At 37.8% G+C, this 12,302-nt stretch overlaps 1 protein-coding gene across 4 annotated transcripts in view; it reads left to right on the top strand.

The window, feature by feature from the left end:
* Positions 1–12,302, top strand: part of EPHA6 (EPH receptor A6) — a 369,885-nt gene that overhangs the window by 327,411 nt on the left and 30,172 nt on the right. The gene's annotated exons all lie outside the window — the stretch shown is intronic.

Genomic DNA, 12,302 nt, shown 5'->3' with positions numbered 1-12,302 from the left:
AAACCTTGAAAATTGGTGTATGCACACTCTTCTCCCTGAAAACCAGCCCAGTAATGTAAGCAGTACACTTATAGGTATGTGTGTACATGCCCTGCATACTATGAGCAGTCATTTTGTTGTTAGTTCCTCGTACTGTTAATGGTTGTTTGTTTTTTTTTTTAAGGCTAACAATTCTGAGAATATCAATCTAATTTCAGACAGCTCGGGTTTTAGCCCTGTATGGATTTGATTGCATGCATTTAAAATTTTTAATGAGAATTGCCATTTTCAAACTACAATTGAAGAAGTTATTGTAAACATGCAGAACATGCTTATACATTTTTAGTGAGATTTTTATTCACTCAGAATAATACTGTCCACACTTAAGAGTTAAAAAAGTAGGTGTACTGGCATAAAAAGTTATTGCTCTGTTGCTTATTCTGTGAATGAATGTAATCTTGAATGCCTGTTTTGTTTATTGCAAATGAAGGATCACAGTTCATTTAGGATTTGGGTAGTCAATATATCGACTAAGGTGCAGTAAATCATAAAATGCCTTTCCTGTGCTGGAACATATCTGCACTATGCACAGCTCCTGATATACTGTTTAATGAGCTTCAAGTCAGTCCATTAAGGTCAAAGCAGTTGCTTTCAGTAGCATGTCAGCTGACAGTAATTCCCATAGGTTATGGTATTTTGATATATAGAACAAGCAAGACAGTCTCTTGAAAGCCTTGAAAAAGAATGTAGCTTATTCATGTAGGTAGTTTTTGTTTGTTTGTTTTTCTCATTAAAAACTACTGGAACCTTTCAAAGATGAGTTAAGAAACTATTGTAAAATTTGTTTACTGTGTGCTTACAAGAGGTAAGTAATTCACTGGGAAAAGAAAACCATTCAGCTCCAGTAAGCCAAACAGCTCAGCCTCTAACTCCTTTATTTAGTTATTGGTGGGTGAAAGGAAATAGGATCTGAATGATTTTTTGTTTTCATTTGTTGTACCACTCTCAATGGGAATTTATGAGCCACATTAAATACCACTGTAAAAATTAACTACTCTGCATACAGGCATATAAAACTTCTGGGTTGAAAATTTGAAGCACTTGGCTTCACCAGGCTTTTGTAAAGCTTCATAATTAAATCTTGCCATATTACACAGCAGGATGTGTTATGTCCATGAGTATGATTAAATGAATTCTTGACTCTAGTAAAAAAAAAAAACAAAAAAAAAAAACAACCACCTGTTGGACTTGGTTATTTAAAAGCACTCAGTTGTTCAGGTGCATATTTCAAAGCTCACGTGGAAGGAGCTTGAAGAGGAGGGGACTCATCCTGTGACTTCAGCTGCTGTAGATCATTTATGTTTGTGTCTCATTTCCCCTGCTGTGGTGTGTGTTGCACTGAGCTGGCTGTGTCAACTGGAGAGCAAAGAGTTACGACCCTGGAAAAGATGGGAAATTCTCAGCAGCGCTGCTAGATTGTGATGAAATCCTGTTTATTTTTCAGAATTGGGAATTCCTGTGTGCTCAAGATCTGATGTATGGTTGTGCTGTCTTTTTGTGACTGGTTCCTGAGGGATTACCCTACATTGTATTTGCATGTGACAGGCTAGGCCTGTGTTTCTTAATGCCTGTCATCAATTTGAAATCTATCAAATGAGAAAGAGGCATTAAAATTTCAGAGACACTACTTAAGTTGATGTTCCATGAAAATAAATGGTAACACAGAAAACAAACTGTTAATTTAGCAAGGACTTGACCCTAATTGATTTTAGCCTGGAGTTCTGATATCCAGTCTCCAAACCACAAGTCTGGGGAAAACCAAGATTCCTTTTCTTCTTTTACTTAAGTGAAGAGAGCAAGTGGGGACTTTTGGGGGGCAAATGTCAGCATAAGGAATGTGTGGACTCACCATCCTTGGAGGTGTTTAAAAGATGTGTGGATGTTGTACTCAGGGATGTGTTTTAGTGATGAACACAGCGGTGATGGGGTAATGAGTGGACTTGATGAACTTAGAGGTGTTTTGTAAACGAAATGATTCGATGATTCTGCCTGCTTCTCTGGGTAATATTGCATGTCTGGGAGGGTTTAGGATACATTAATGATGGAAGAGTTCACAGATTAGAAAGGACTATCTTTCCATATTGCTCAACTACTCTTTATATGGCGAACCTGGCAAGGGGTAGATGCAGTGAAATCTGAAAGAGTGGAGTTCTAGCCTTGTATTATTTTTGCTTTTGTATTTAGATGTGCAGTACTGATGTTTCATCATCTCTCCTTTGCTCTCCTGGGGGAGCCTGTGGCCTGACTCCTGTTGTGTCAAGGTGTTGGTATTCACTTCAGCTAGAAGAAGGAAGTAAAAAAAAATGTACGTCTCACACGCTGATCAATTTTTCTGCTCACTTTGATATTAATTCTAATATTTCTCCTGTACATGATATCAAAGTTGTTGTAAATCGGATTCTGTAATTACAGAAGGAAGTTTCTGAATCAAGGTAGACATGTGTTAAACTTAATCTACTTTCATATTTCTGTAATAGAATTGTTAACTTGGGAACAAGACTGACCTAGATATTCACAGAAATTAATCCCCGGTGAAATCAACCAGAGGAATTTCCATTGGCCATGTAGGAATTAAGATTTGTCCTAAATCAGAAGGATAACTACAGTAAGAAGTTGCCTGTTTGCTTATAAGGATTAAAGCCAGATTATGTTCAGTCATATGCAAGCCCTTGGGAATCTCGCTTGTGCACTTTCCTTATCTATCAGATTTTTAAAACTTTGCAATGGTAAACTTTTAGTTCCTTGCATTCTTTTTTAGTCCTGCTCTTTGGCAGACTTTGAGGATAGCAGCTTCTTGCCCAGCTCTGAGTTCTTCCTTTCATTATAAGGGAGTTTAGGAGGGGAGGATGATTCCCAGTCTGTGGTTTCTGTTTTTCCCTTGAAGCAGAATGTCGCAGGAATATCGCGGCACGGTGCTCGTCTGTCTGAAGAAAGTGTTAGATTGGTGTGACCCCGATCAGTCTGGGTCAGACATCACAGTCTCTGCTCAGTACTTACTCGGGCAAAACTCCTGTTGAGGCCAATGGGAGTTTTGCCTGACTAAGCACTGTGGGATTTTGCCCTTAGTATCTAAAATATTTGATCTGTTCCTTGTGCCTGTGGAAGTGCTCTAGAGGCAAATCTTGTATCTTGTCCTTGACTGCCCCACTGTGGCTGTCTCCTCATCAGCTTAAAGGCTCGCAGATTCTTGTGCCTCCCAATATTAAGCATCTATTCATTGACAGAGCATTTAAAAAACCAAAAACCTGCACAGCTCCATATTTACTCTATTTAAAGTAATTCCAAAATCTATGTGTGGTAACTGTGTGCATGGAAAGGAAATTATTTTTTTGCATTCTGGACTCCTTGTTCCACTTTTTTCTGTTCTAGAGCTGCAGAATTTTATTTCCAGTTGTGAAGGCTTGGGCGGGGGGGAGGGGGTGGGAAAGAATCTTTACTCTTAAGAAATATCATGGCTTTTTGTTGTCTCCTATAAAGTATTTCACAGGTTCATATCACTGCCTGTTCCATACAAGGCTTTTGGTTCAGAGCTCAAATGTCAGAAATTCATTAAGTGAGAACCAGGCTCAGTTTTGTGGAGTAATAGATGAGGCAAACTGAGTCATTAATGAACTCAAATTCACTATCTTAAAATAGTTTTGTTTGCAAGTAAGGCCTTAGATGAACATGCTTAACTGCCCTCACAAAGAAATATGTGATATTTGGATATAAAGAAGGATATGTCCACATGGAAGATCTAGTTTTCTCTTTAGTAATGTGGCCATGTTTAATGTTATGATTTTTCATTGTTTTTCTAAAATTAGCTGAAGTGCATTTTGAGATGAGACTTGTCATCCTCCCCCATAACACCATATCACTGACTGTGCTTTCATTTCTATTCTAATTTCTATCTGCCTCTGTCTTCACTCTCAGTGCATTATCTATTAGTGCTTCCTCTGTTTCTTCTTTTCATTGTATCTTGTTTTATCTTTGTTTCTGGAGCTGGAACTATCACTTTTTTTCCATCAGGCACCCTGTTTTTCATTTAAATTCCCCTGTGAAGATCTATATCTGAGAGTTTACTACAAACCCTTTTGAATAAAAATGCAGTCACCCTACTCTTTATTTAAAAAAAAAAAAAAAAAAGCTCTAGGGTAAATCTCATCATAAATGTGTTTCACATCTCCTTAGAAGCTTGCTTATCCTTACTCAGGCTGAAAAACTTCAGAGCTTCTCCTGAAATAAATACTCCTAGATGTGGATAAGGTGTTATCCAGCATGAACAATTACCCTGAGAGCATCAGCTCTTTCTCCCACTGTAGCTGTCACAGCCTGTACAAAAGAACACTTGGTAAACAACCAGTTGTAGTCTAAGAAAAGCATTCTAGAGCCATTTCTCCAAAATGAGGAAGCTGGGAACAATTATAAAATATTTGCTTCTCTTTACACAGCCTCCCTTAAATTCATCATTATGACACACACAATGAACTCCAAGAAAATATTAATTTCATGCCCAAATCCTGCAAGTCAGCCACCACACTTAGCCATTCCTCGTATTTCAGCCTCTTTAGCAATGTCATGATTATAGATTAATTTGTTTTATTTTTAAACACAGAGAGGCTTTTCAGTGCTGATACACTCCAAGAATTGCAGGAGCAGTGCTATTGATTAAACATGTAGGCAGACACATAGTTCATTTTTTCCTGGAGAAGCATGGAATGTCCATCAGCCTGGCCCTGGTTTCATTCTGTATCAATGAATAAGCCTTGCAAAATCATTGTAGTGTCCCTTTTGTATTACACTTGGTGTACTTAAAGACATTTCTCTGAATTGATCACTGAATTTTTCAGCAAATTATTAATGAAATTGTTGGCTTCGTGAAAACACCTAACATGAAGAGACTCTCTTCAGCCTTTTCTATAACAAGCTAGAATAATTAATTCTAAGTTCCCAAATAATGTATTCAACAATATCTTTACGTAAATATTCTTGATATCAAGTTTAATTTGGTCTTTGTTCCCTTGGTCTGATTTTTGATATCATTTTCTCAGAAATGGCTCCCTGACTAATCTTTTCCTAGTAAGTCTGGTATACTTCATTACAAGAGTGAATTAATTCAAATGTGTTTTAAAAGTAAACAACTCCCGTGCTGTGGTTTATTCAGGATACTTTTCAAATGTGCAGATGCTGATTAGGGATGAAAATGTATTCCCAGAAGTTGAGAGAGTTTGTGTGTATCTGTCTTGAGTAACAATGATTCAGTTGTATTGTTCTAAATTGAAAGAATATATCATATACTGATCTAGATTTATTCAATGAACGTTTGGAGTTGTAGAAAGGGGAGGAAGTCAATACAGCACCCTACAAACCATCCAGGGAAGTCAAGGACCCCTATTCCAGCATCTCTAATTAACACTGTGTAATTACACACATTTAATATTGTCTTTTGTTCATTTTGTGTGCTCAGCCATGTAGCTTTAAAATTTTGTTTTGTAGAATTTCTAGTTTAATATGTCACGTAAAAATATTCCTGTAGCCAGCTCTTCTGGATAAGAATGGGAGCAGGAGTGCCACAGTCTCCCTTGGCTTTAGGATCAGAGAGAGGCATTGAATTGCCTGGTTAAACTGGGGCTTTGTTCCATGTGCTAATTGAAATAACTCTTGGCTTTCCTCTTGTACATGGCTAGAGGGAGTCAAGAGCAGTTCTGCTCAAGTTTTTGTAGTGAGTTGGGTCTTGTGCATTTGCTTGTCTGCTTCCCAGGATTTCATCTCTGCACCTTGTTCCTTTGGCTGATGCTGGGTATTGCCACTAAAACAGGAAGACATGCTTTATACCATATAAATGGATTATTTCTTGTGAGCAATAACATTCTTGGACTAGGTGGTTTTTTTTGTTTTGTTTTGTTTTTTTAAAATCAGAAAGACTGAAAAACTTCCTGAGATTCCTTTAGTCTCTTGATCAAATTCTCTGGTTTTTTTTCATGGTACAGCAATGTCACAATAAAAGCAGGTATAGAAAAAAGGGAGAAAATAGAAAGATACACCTAACAGCTGTGACTAACAAAAGGAATATATTTCATTGCATAGTATTTCTTCTGAAATTTGCTCAGTTTATAGAATAAAAGGGGGAAAGTGCCACACGACAATACACTGTAAATTATTCAATGAAATGAATGCACACTGTGTGTGCAGACTTTCTTTTCAGTCTTTTCTAAATGGGACCTGCCAAAAGTTTAGGAAACTGTCATGCTCATAAATTGTTCAGCAGACCTGCTACACAATTCTTGAAAGAAATATGCTGTAATTTGTTGAGGTTTTAATATGTTTTTTTCTTTCCAATTGCATATAGAACATTTGGCCTCCGTCAGAAATAGAACCATAAGTAACATCTGCTTCTTAATTAGGAGAGAACAGTGAGGGGGCTTGTATATATTTTTGGCAGCAACTCCACAGAACAGCAATATCCCATTGGTATGTGTAGGTGACAGAATCATCTAAAGGCTCATTTTGACACGCAGAAGGTACCAGGTTTAATGGTTAAATATTTTAATTTCAGCAAGGCTTTAAGTCCCAATTGGAAATTGAGGAGAAAAGGTTTGTGACAGGACCCTGAGTCAGCCAGAACTTTGGACAAAAAAAATACAGATCTTGCTTGAAGGTTAGGCTTAGTCAGGGACTTGATAAATTGTTCCAGCCCCTTCTCATCTCCAGAAAGTTCTTCCTCTCCTCTCCGAGCTTTGCAGCCAGATCATGACAAACTTCTCAAGGCTGTCTCTTGCCTGCCACATCTTCCCTTCTCCTGTGTCTCTTTCTGAGCAGAGTCAGTGGCAGCCCAAGCCAAGGGGCCTCAGAAGTAAAGCTGGAGGAAACCTGGAGCCTCCCCCAGGGCTTTCACCTTAAAACCCAAAGAAAAATTAAAATATCCATCTTACAGGATTGATGCCTTTTGCCTTTTTAGAAAAGACCTATTATTGCTCCATCTTCTGACTGGATGACTGACATTACAAATAGCATAAAATAGTTGTATTAGTCATCTGTACATGATGGGATGTTCTTTGCTAATCTATGCAATAAAATAGAAATATCTAAAGCTCATACAAAATTTTAAGTAAAGATTGATGTGGCATGCTAAAGACTCATCAAAATAGAGAGGACTACCTCAGGCTCTGAAAGTTTTGTCCAGAAGGTCTGTTCCATTAAGAGAAATATCAACATTGCACGCTTCAATTTGTGTGCAAATTTAATTACAGCCAACGCACAGGTGGGGCCTCTCAAACTGCTGGCATCTCACTTGTCAGAACAGGTGATTTTCCTCTGAGTTATCTTTGTTTGGGAAGCATCAACTGCTGGAATAATCATGGCACTGAAACATTGGTGCTTTTCACAAAAAATCTTAAAAATTCCTCCTCAAAGTACTTGTTCAAAATACAGTGAACTTTTCCAGTTGGGCCATAATTTTTCCATGGGAGATTAGACTGGGACAGGCATTTTTGAGGAACCTACCTCTCTACACCCAAGATCTAACCCTGGCATTAGAGAGATGTGTATTTTCATATATATTTTTTTTGGGGGGGGAGGGAAAAGCTATTTGTCATAGTTAATATGCACACAACTCTTGCTGCTGGTTGTGCAGCACCAGTTTTAAAGCCCATGTGAACAGCACCTCCCAGTGTTCAGCATTCCTGCAGGTTTCATTGGCATCACACACTTCTGTTTGCAGTTGCTGACATCTCCGTGGACCAAGCTGTTCATTGCTCATGAACGATTCCTTCATGTAGGCACATGTGTTGTTTTCTTTATGTCAGAGTCCTTCAAAATACCAATTCCCAATTTTCTGTCTTATTAAGTTTTTATAGGCTAATATCTTTTAGGAGCACAGCAGAAGTTGGTGAGACCCGTGAGGATTCTGGGGGGGTTATTCACACACTTCATTTCTACCCAGCTACAAAATATAATTTCTCAGTTTTTCCTGCTTCTAAGTACTTCTACCTGACTGTGGTTTGTGACAAAATATGCATCTTGTCACAACAGGGAAAACAAGAAACAAATCTTCAAAGAAGAAAATCTTCTGGGATGAGGCATGAAAATCACATGGATTTTTTTCCCTTTTCCCTAATTTTACCTCTTTCACTTTTGCTTCCTGCTTTGTGTCAGCTTATCAAAAGTACAGAGTAGGTGAGGGCACTTAGCTGATCTTGCTGCTTACTTATCCAGGGTCATGACTGTGTGGATAAAGCAAACTACAATGTTTATCCTAGAAATGGACCAAATGCTGTGTGTTCATTGGAACATCTGTGAGTTTGGCTTGATGACAAGTCCCAGAGCAACACAAGAAACCCAACGTTTTGCTCCTGCAGCTTAATAGTGCTGATGCATGTTTAATCAAATTAATGGTAAGAGGAATAACACTTAATAGAAAATACAAAAAAAAAAAAAATCAAAACAAATCCAAGCCTAAAATATGAAACTAAATTTCCATTCTCAAAGTTAGCATGCAAGTTGAATAACTGATAATGAGAAATTAACAGCTCAGTTTGCTTTCTGATCTTTTGAGCTAAACTGAATAAAGAAAATAGAACAGATCGTGTGATCTTAGAGCTTGAATACCATTCTGCTGGTTTTGTAGTGTTTACAAAATCAGAGGTAGGAGATCAACACTGTACTTTGGGACATGCAACACAGTGTTGCACTGAGGAAAAGGTTTGATTTATTATAGTGAAATATGATTCATTATTTAACAGCCTAGAGATCTGTATGTGTTGCTGTGGCTTAATAGCTTCAACAACATTTCTCCATTGCATGTGGAATATAATGCAGGAATGGTAAGTGTAATAAAGATTGTTCCAAGGTGGAATTGTTAGTGGTAATCTCTTTTTTTTTGAATCACATAGTTTATCCTTTCCTGGTTAGATGTATACTGAGAATAATTGTGATTTTTCCATGCCAAATTAGAACTGGTTCTGTTTTGCCTGTAACTATTTCATTCATCTGTATGTGGATTATTTTACTGAAGTGAGCACACTGCAAAGGAGGTAGATGTCCACATAAGCATTCATAGCAGTTGGCCATTATTTTGTTCTAGTTTTATAAGTACAAAATCTATCACAGGTCGCATGTGAGATGAAGGCACAGCCCAGGAACCCAGCAACTGCATAAGCTGGAACTTTGATTTCAGAGATTCTTGCTCTTCTACCTTGCAGTGTTACCCATATAAATCATTTACAACCTGGTTTCAGTAACAATGAGCATCCAGAAATCCAGTTATTGCCAGTGGGAGTTGCAGGTATTCAGAATATTTGATGGTCCTCAACTTCTGTCTCTGTTTTTCCCACTGTGAAATGAAGACAGCAGCTTCTTCAGAGGGTTGCCATGAGAGTAGTTAGCTGGGAGCTGTAAAAGATGCTGAGGAGCAAAATGGCTGAGCAGTGTTACTGCACCATTTTCATGTTCAATCATTTCAGCAAAATCACCTCTTGTTTTTGGAAATACATATAAAATATGAAGCATGAAAAACAACTCTGCAGATTTGGTTACATTGCTTGGAAAAAATCATTATTGGTCAGCATACCTCAAAAAAACCCTTTATAGGCTTTTAGGGAATTGTGAAGACAATTGAGCAACAATACAAAAACAAGGCTGTTCATCTGACTCGAGGTTTTTGTATGGTGCATTTGCTGTGATTATCATGAATCTAAAGAATGCAGTTTCAACACTGAGCTTTTCAACAACTCTCAAATGCCAAAATAAACAAAATTATTTAAGTGTACTCCTGCTTATTTTTGCTATACATTTTTAATGAAGTGGCAATTGTCTGTATTCCACTGCTGAAAATCTTATACAACTGAAAGATTTTGAGGCACTAAAAAAGATCAAATGTGCAATAAAATGCCATGGCATTAGTCCATGGAAACACTGTGTATATTGCAAAAAGCAATATACAAAAAAATTGTTCATTGCTTTCATTAACTCTTTTGTGATTGGGGATGGAGGGCATTACTTTGATGATTTGTTTTGTTTTGTTTTAAATTAGGCTGAGTTATGCCAAAAGTGCAGCCTAATCTACCTTTCATTGGTTCAAGAATACATGCCCCAGAGATAGTGATGCTGTAGTCATGGGGAGGGTCTCAGAGAGTATTCCAGAAGGTGTGGAAGTGTAAGGATAGAGGACTGAGCTGCATCAGTTTCCCAGAGCACATTCTTAAGGCTATAATTAGTCAGCTCTTTGGTACCTGGAATAAATCAAGTAGTGTTCTAGAAGTTGCTGATAAGGGATGGTGGCTTCTTTTCAGCATTGTTTTGGTGGTGTTAAATCACTGGACACTGAGTTTACCTGGAGGTTTTTCATCCTGATACAGCTGTTTTACTGGGTGAAAGTATGATTCCTATCCTCTGGAAGATTTAAGCTCTTCCTTCAGTTCTTTCACTGGATTTTCACTGGTTGTTGGGAATTTCTGAAAATGATAACCAGGCTGCTCCAGAATTTCCAGTCTACACCAAAAACAAGCAACTGAAGAACGCATTTGTTGTAAAATACACCCTGCTTTGCTGTGAGTGTGAACATAAGTATTGTCTTGATTAGCATTCTGGGTTGGTTTCTTTTCAAGTGATACGGATTTTGAAGATAAGGTTGAACTTCAGCACTTTACACAAAAGACCTTAAAAAAAAGAAATCAAACCCATGCATTAGTATTCCATAGCTTTGTTGATATCAAAACCCTTTGGTTTTAATCTCCTTAAGTATACAAGGTCATAATCCAGAAATCAAGTGGGGCAAAAGAGCAGGTTGTTAACTATCTGGAGACTAAGCTGAAAATGCATTTTCCTAAAATGTCATTAAGTTCTGCTGAATGTTTTTGATTTACTCTGCCTTCCCCAATGCTATTACCTGAAAGAGTTCAGATGCTGCAGGCACAGCTGTGCTAGAGCTGCCTATTGCAATGCATTTCTTTGTTTGTCCACCAGAGATTTGGAAATCCACTTCCTATCTGTATATTCATATATGCATATGTTCATTTTTTGGTATATAAATGTAACTCAGATGATCAAAAAAGAAGAAACTGTCAGTGCATGTGATTTTTTTTTTAGCACAAAAAGATGCTTCCTGCAGAAATTGCACCCATATGTTATGGAAGTTTCCATATAAGCATGACTGCCATGCACCTGTGCCTTAATGCTGAAAATTATTTAAATGGCTGGCTCTCAGCAAATTTAGGTTTTAAGAAGCTTTGTCATTTGACAACCTACCTCTGCTAAATTGATGTTTTTAAGTTAAAAATAATATTTTTTTAAAAAACCTTCCTTGTTTTCCAAGATTCTGGACTAGGTAGATTTTTATTTTTTTTTTTTTTTTTAGTGAAATAAACCTGCTGGGTTTTTTTAGAGACACTCAAAAAGGTCAATTTTCAGCTACTCTGAAGCTTTGTGGTGAACTTAGGAAGGTAATGCACTTCCACCTGCTTAGAGGAGGTCATTATGAGATAAACTACAGCTGGTCTAGCACCAGTGGCAAGTTTGATGTAAGAGAACAGCAACAAAATCACAGAATGGTTGGGGTTGGAAGGGACTTTAAAGACCTTGTAGTTTCAGTCTCCCCTGCCATGGACAGGGACACCTTCCACTATCCCAGGTTGTTCCAAGCCCCATCCAACCTGGCCTTGATATCCAAGTACTACTTCCTCAAAATGTTTCCTTCTGATGATGTCTTTCTCTAATATGTCATGGAAGTGACAACTAATATATTATATGATAAAGTAAAATATCCCCTGAGCGAGGTACAGGAATGATAAATTATGTTAATATGTTATTGCCATTATATTATCATCAGTCAGATGATGATTTAGTATGATGCACCATCAGAAAAAACCCAAAGTGTTTTACCATCTGGGCATTACAAGGTGTGAATTCAACAGACAACAAAAGGTATTCCAGTGCCACAGTTCACAAACAGCCTAAATTAAAGTATGTCAAGATAGAGAGGAAAAAATACAAATGTCTAGGAAGTGTAGTACTAAGGAGTGTCACTGTAGTAAAGGCCAGAAGCAGATCCTGTGTCTGTAAGCCAACATTACACCAGAATAAACACCAATATGTGAAACTGGCCTTGCCACTGGTGTGACTGGAGCTGCCATCAGACTCCTCACTCAGGGCTTTGCTCTGGTGAGTTGCAGATGAGTGTGGCATAGGAAGCAGCTTGATGTTCAGTGCCCTTTACTCGGGCAGCTGGCAGAGATCTGGGTGCATGTGGGCATCTGCAGGAAGGCTTGACCACATTCCTGTGCCAAACT

This window comes from Sturnus vulgaris, chromosome 2, assembly GCF_052056855.1.
Source record: "Sturnus vulgaris isolate bStuVul1 chromosome 2, bStuVul1.hap1, whole genome shotgun sequence".
Taxonomy (NCBI): domain Eukaryota; kingdom Metazoa; phylum Chordata; class Aves; order Passeriformes; family Sturnidae; genus Sturnus; species Sturnus vulgaris.
This window is presented reverse-complemented; position numbering and strand designations above follow the sequence as displayed.